Source organism: Etheostoma cragini, chromosome 8 (assembly GCF_013103735.1).
Source record: "Etheostoma cragini isolate CJK2018 chromosome 8, CSU_Ecrag_1.0, whole genome shotgun sequence".
NCBI classification, from domain to species: Eukaryota; Metazoa; Chordata; class Actinopteri; order Perciformes; family Percidae; genus Etheostoma; species Etheostoma cragini.
In genome coordinates, this window is record NC_048414.1 from 1164209 (window position 1) to 1170691 (window position 6483).

Here is a 6483-nt window from a genome sequence, read left to right on the forward strand (position 1 = left end):
CCCCCCCCCCAATATTTAGAAGAGCTAGTTTTGTCCCTTTTCCACATATATGAAATGTCAATATCTATAAACGAACTGATGGAAAACAATTCTTTTGTCTACTTTTGCTACACAAGTTGTTGCATAAGAATACCAATTATACCAAAGTACAATAATAATGTAGATGCTGATTGTAGTGATGCCGGTAGATTGTTCCAAAGAGATGGTCCTCTGGTTTTATTGGTTAGTAAAACATTTGTTTCCTAATTTTGACTTTAAATTTAAATATCTTTAGTTTAATATCATTAAGACTGTAGTCAGATTTCGATTTATTGTCCCACAGCTTTTACGTGTTCCTTATGAAAACAATGAATGATGGATATTTCTTGTCTCTCGTTGACCTTAATGGGCTTCCGTACATGAAGACGTAACTTGTTGGAGTGGTTGTCCATCTGACAGCTGCTCGTTAGCGCCGGATTAACTCCGCCTTTTAGGAGCCATAATACGGAGGATTAATCCACACACACACACACACACACACACACACACACACACACACACACACACACACACACACACACACACACACACACACACACACACACTAAACCCAAGGCACCTCCCTTCTAATTTGAACTGATTAAACTATTAAAATGTCCTGAGCGTGTTTTTCAACGTGGTATCATCATCTTTCTGTCTCTGAGAGGACGTTTTATCTTTATACACACACACACACACACACACACACAGACACACACACACACACACACACACACACACATAGACACAATCATGGTTCATGCCCAACACTCAGATGGTTGTTGGGTTAAGGGTTTAGTTAGGGGGAACATGCCTTTAATGTTCCAGGTGACCCCGAGGGCCAGCTGTGCAGCAGCAGCTGGCCGCGCTGAGGTTTAGAGGTCGTCCTGGGACATCTGTCGGGGTCAAACTGACGTCCAGCCTGAGCCACTGAGCTGCATGTGTTCAGTCCTCTGTCTCCTCCACAGAGGAGCACGGTTCGGTTCTCTCTTACGTAATAACAGGTTGATCTGAGCGGGCTAGAAACAAACAGCTGGAGCCGCGATCTGTCTTTAGTCTCCACTCCAAACGAGACCAGAGTCAAACTGAACATTACAAACTTCATGAAGGTCAAAGGTAGCAGGAGTGTTGTGTTAGACCGCAGTAGTGTTAGCTCGGTGGACACCGAGTGTATGTTAAAGCTAAGTCTGCAACGTGTTCTAGAGCTGGCCTCGACTGAAGAAGTTCTTTGGTCCAAACCAAACTTGCAGGGGAGACAGAAACTGAACCATGGTTTTAGGCGTTTTGAGCATGTTGATCCTCATTCATAAAGTAGAAATTAGGTCAACCATGATGGTAATGAGCTATGACGCGGTTCAGCGGCTAACACTAATGTCAATACAAATACAATACAGATTCTGTCATTATATAACTATGTTATAAAAGGTTTCTAATGCCTCATCAGAGCGACCAAAGCATCAAAAAGCTTTCTCGTACGTTTTGACAAGCGTCCTTCACGGGGCGCCCAGAGCTCATGATGTATATGTACACTCACAGGTGTATAAATACATATATATATATATACATACAACACTCAGAATAGCACATGTAGATATTGAAGCATGCAAATTGAGACACAGCCCAAAACAAACAACCTCAAATATGGCTGCCAGAGGGGGGGAAAAGTCTTTAACTCCTGACACAAACAAATCTCAGTGGTGATTACATAACTATTGTGTGACGTTGATAAAGTCTCCACGCAGCAGGTGTGACCTTAAAGCCAGAGTCATGTACCGTAGAGGCTCATTTTTCTTTATTTGCATGTCTGCTGCGTTCCCAGTCGCCTTACTAAGCAGATATTGTGATAAAGTGCCTCCTCTGTGTTTTTGCTGAGCTCTGGGCTTTGCAGGAAGGTTTGTGGAAACACCCAGAATCCTCCCCGGCGTTGGAGCCACTGTGGTGTGAAGGTGGAGTGCATTGCAGGGTACGGTAAATATTTAATCAGCAGAGGATTGAAATCAGTGCTGGCAAACAGCAGTGGGTCGTGGTGAGGAAGTGTGGTGAGCCGGCTTGTTATTGGTCGGTTGGATCGATGATGCGGTCTGAGGAGGCCGCTGTTCATCCTCAGGTTAGACTCATAAACACCGGCGCCCGGGCACGGAGGTGCGAAGGAACCTGTTGTTTTTTGTAAGGATTATAATTATTATTCTGTGATGTCACTCGCATTTTTGCACACATGTCAGACCTGGCAAAAACTACAGTAACAGTGTGGTAGTGAATGAGCCTGAGCGTTGCCAGGGGGCTCCATAGCAACTCCTAACGAGCTTAGGAATTCAGAGTTGTTTTGAAGTTAATGTACCAATGTGGTATCTAATGAGCAGCTTGAATCAGGTTCTGTTCAAAGTAAATACTACTGATGCGAGGCTGGTTTACAGTGATTTGGAGTGAACTTTTGGAAGGGACGTGATGGGTTGGTTGTGATCTTTTGGTTTGTCACGTAACTAAATCCTTTATGTTACCTAACATGGGACCTGAATATGTCCTATGTAGCGTATGTCTAAGGTGTTGAAAGGTAGAGTGTGTTCATTGGCAGAGCTCTCTCCAGGCTCCTGCCGAGCTTGTAAATTGATGCTGAATTCTTTGATGTAATAAACCTTTTAATGATCAAGAAACAAATGTACAAATGTTTGTCAGAACACATGTCCCTGGACCTCCCTAGATAGTTAGAGAGCTGTTAGGGACAGCTAGTTAGGGACCAGGTAACCATAGTCCTCAGATTGGACAGATAGTCTAGCTAGCTGTCTGGATTTACCCTGCAGAGATCTGAGGACCAGGTAACCATAGTCCTCAGATTTGACAGATAGTCTAGCTAGCTGTCTGGATTTACCCTGCAGAGACCTGAGGACCAGGTAACCATAGTCCTCATGAATCCACCGGAGGTTAGAGCACCAACACAGACACAGAGGAAAGGGACGGACATCTGATTGAAATGAGGGCAAACCGGCGTAATTTCGGCAACACCAGAGCAATCCTACGAATGAAACCTCGTCGATGTAGACTAGCTTCCCTCAAACTGGGAGCTGACCATCTGTGATTTATTAACACAATGTTTTACTGTCAGTTTTATTTTCTGCTGCAGTCTGAATTTCACCCAGCAGAAACACGACAGACTGCAGACAGAGCGCCAGCCTGCAGTTTGGTCCCTGGCTCATATTTTGGAGTTTATTCCCATATGTTTACCCTCTGCTGCTGCTGCTGTCAGGTAAACACAGGGTCAGGTTTCACTGTGAGCAGAACCCGACCGCTAACGCAAACCCGCCAGTCCTCCGAGGCTGCTGGGAAAATCCCTTCCAGCAGGAGATGAAGTGTGTGCAGGGAGCGGCTCAGACAAAAGGCTCTGAATAATTCAAGGACTCTGGGTGCCGCTAAGGGCCAGACTTTAAATCACATGTTAACACTTTACACACTCTGTTTTAAAGGTACAGGAAGTACGAGCGGCACGGTTCACAAAATCCACAATTCGGTTTGTGTCATGGTTTTAGGGTCACGGTCTTCTTTCACCCTCATGTTGGGGTCAAATTGACTCATTTTCCTATATTAACGTTCTTTTTAACCCTCATGTTGTCCTAAAATTCGACCCGTTTTCAGTTTTGTTATCACAAAAAAACGGGCCTTCGAAATAAGATGAAAAAGTCAACATTAGAAATATCAAATTGCTTTGGAAAAAACATCAATAAAAGCACCCAAAACATTGGAAATGTGACATGAATGTCAGAAAAATCGAAAATAGTGTTTAATGGTTGACAGGAAGACAACATAAGGGTTAACTACCCAATTGTAAAAACCCAAAATAACATCAAATTTTGGGGCGTCTTATTTAATGTAATAGCATTTGGAACAAACCCTGTCCACGTTTTGTGTTTTTCCAGGTCGGACGCTTCTTGGGCGAGGTGGACGGGTCGGTGATGGCATCGCTCCTCAAGATGGGACTGTACAAAAAGTAGGACCAAGGGACAGAAAGCACCTTATGAGACATGTCAAGATGAAGAGATGTTAAGATAAAGAGATGTTAAGATGAAGAGATGAAGAGATGTTAAGATGAAGAGATGATAAGATCAAGAGATGTTAAGATCAAGAGATGTTAAGATGATAAGATGAAGAGATGTTAAGATGAAGAGATGTTAAGATGAAGAGATGTTGAGATGTTGAGATGTTGAGATGTTGAGATGATAAGATGTTGAGATGTTGAGATGTTAAGATGAAGAGATGTTAAGATGAAAAGATGTTAAGATGAAGAGATGTAGAGATGTTGAGATGAAGAGATGTTGAGATGAAGAGATGTTAAGATGTTGAGATGTTGAGATGAAGAGATGTTGAGATGTTGAGATGAAGAAATGATAAGATGAAGAGATGTTGTGATGTTGAGATGAAGAGATGTTGAGATGAAGAGATGATAAGATGAAGAGATGTTGAGATGAAGAGATGTTAAGATGAAGAGATGTAGAGATGTTAAGATGAAGAGATGTAGAGATGTTAAGATGAAGAGATGTTGAGATGAAGAGGTGTTGAGATGAAGAGGTGTTGAGATGAAGAGATGTTAAGATGAAGAGATGTTGAGATGAAGAGATGTTAAGATGAAGAGATGTTGAGATGAAGAGATGTTAAGATGAAGAGATGTAGAGATGTTAAGATGAAGAGATGTTGAGATGAAGAGATGTTAAGATGAAGAGATGTTGAGATGAAGAGATGTTGAGATGAAGAGAAGTTAAGATGAAGAGATGTCTATAAGATGAAGACATGTTAAGATAAAGACATGTTTGTGTGTGTGTGTGTGTGTGTGTGTGTGTGTGTGTGTGTGTGTTTGTGTGTGTGTGTGTGTGTGTGGGTTGTATGTGTGTGTGCAGAGTGTCGCTGTTTGACTACCAGGCGATGTGTAAGAGCAGTCATCACCACGCCAACAGCGCCCGCCCTCTGCTCAGTGTGAGTTACCATCAACATCCACAACTCCCCTTACATTACATTACATTAGATTACATTACATTACATTACATTACATTAGATTACATTACATTACATTAGATTACATTACATTAGATTAGATTAGATCAGATTATATTAGATCAGTTGAGATTATATTATATTATATTATCCTTTATTCATCCCACAGCGGGGAAAGTCCCTCATTAGGTTCACTGACCATGGCTCCAATCAGGGTGTAGTCAGAGATGCAAGTAGACCTGCATAATTATTACATAATGTAGTTTTAAATAACCACGGTGTTTAACGGCACTTAATTGCTAACATTAGCGGAGGTCCTACGGCATGACTGGTAGATTTTGAACACATGCCTTGTTTTAAAATGCCAAATTGAAAGTATATAAGCAATTATTAGTCGAACTGTATATTTGTATTAATATTTTATTAACTGTTAGCTGTTGGCACTTGACCCGACACACGTTCATAGCAACAAAGAAACAAAAAACTTTTAAAAACTGTTTTTTAAAACAAAAATACATCTTATTCATGTTTTCATACAGCATACATGTTTTGTTTTTTTTATTTTAATTCTGAGAACAAAAAAATACTTTTTTGGTCTAAAATAAAATACATGGTATTTCCTTTTTTTCAGTTAATGAACTTAAATGGAAAAAAAAAAAACGAGTTCTGACAGATATCAAAAATCACCCTGCTTTAGTGACTCGACTGCATTTTGACATATTCAAAAGCTCCGCAATATTAAAAACCACTTCCTGTATCGTATCATATCTTTACGTTTTCCTCCTGCAGCCCTTCTATTGCATCGCTGCGTTGATCCGATGGCTCTTCTCCAACGCTCTGATGTGAGTCTCCACAGCTGTTTTCTTATTATTGTTAGTAGTAGCTTGTCAAAAGAAGAGCGACAGGAATAAAAAGGTAAATATTGGGTTAAAAGGCTGATTGTCCTCCAGAGAAACAGCTGTAATCCTACTTTTTGTAATTTTTTGAAAACGTTTTACAAAGGCTGATTTGCGAACCGGTTACATCGTCACAGCTGGGTAAAGGTACGATGTAAAGAGCTAAGAAAGGTTAATAAAGTAAAAACATGCATTAAATAGATCAATTTGTTATGTCACGCGACCCACTACCGGATAAGCGGATGAAGATGGATGGATGGATGGATGGATGGATGGATGGATGGAATTTGTCTTTATTGGACTTTGCGGTTTTTAAGAAACTGACTGTATTAGAGCTGTCAGTCTTTCCCTGTAATACCAGATATTTGAATATTTAGTGCTCATATGCAGCCTGTTATAAATATTAGTACTCACTACTACCGTACTCAGGCCTACTACGCCCTGCTACACCCTGCTACAACCTGCTACGCCCTGCTACACCCTGCTACGCCCTGCTACACCCTGCTACACCCTGCTACAACCTGCTACGCCCTGCTACACCCTGCTACGCCCTGCTACACCCTGCTACAACCTGCTACAACCTGCTCCACCC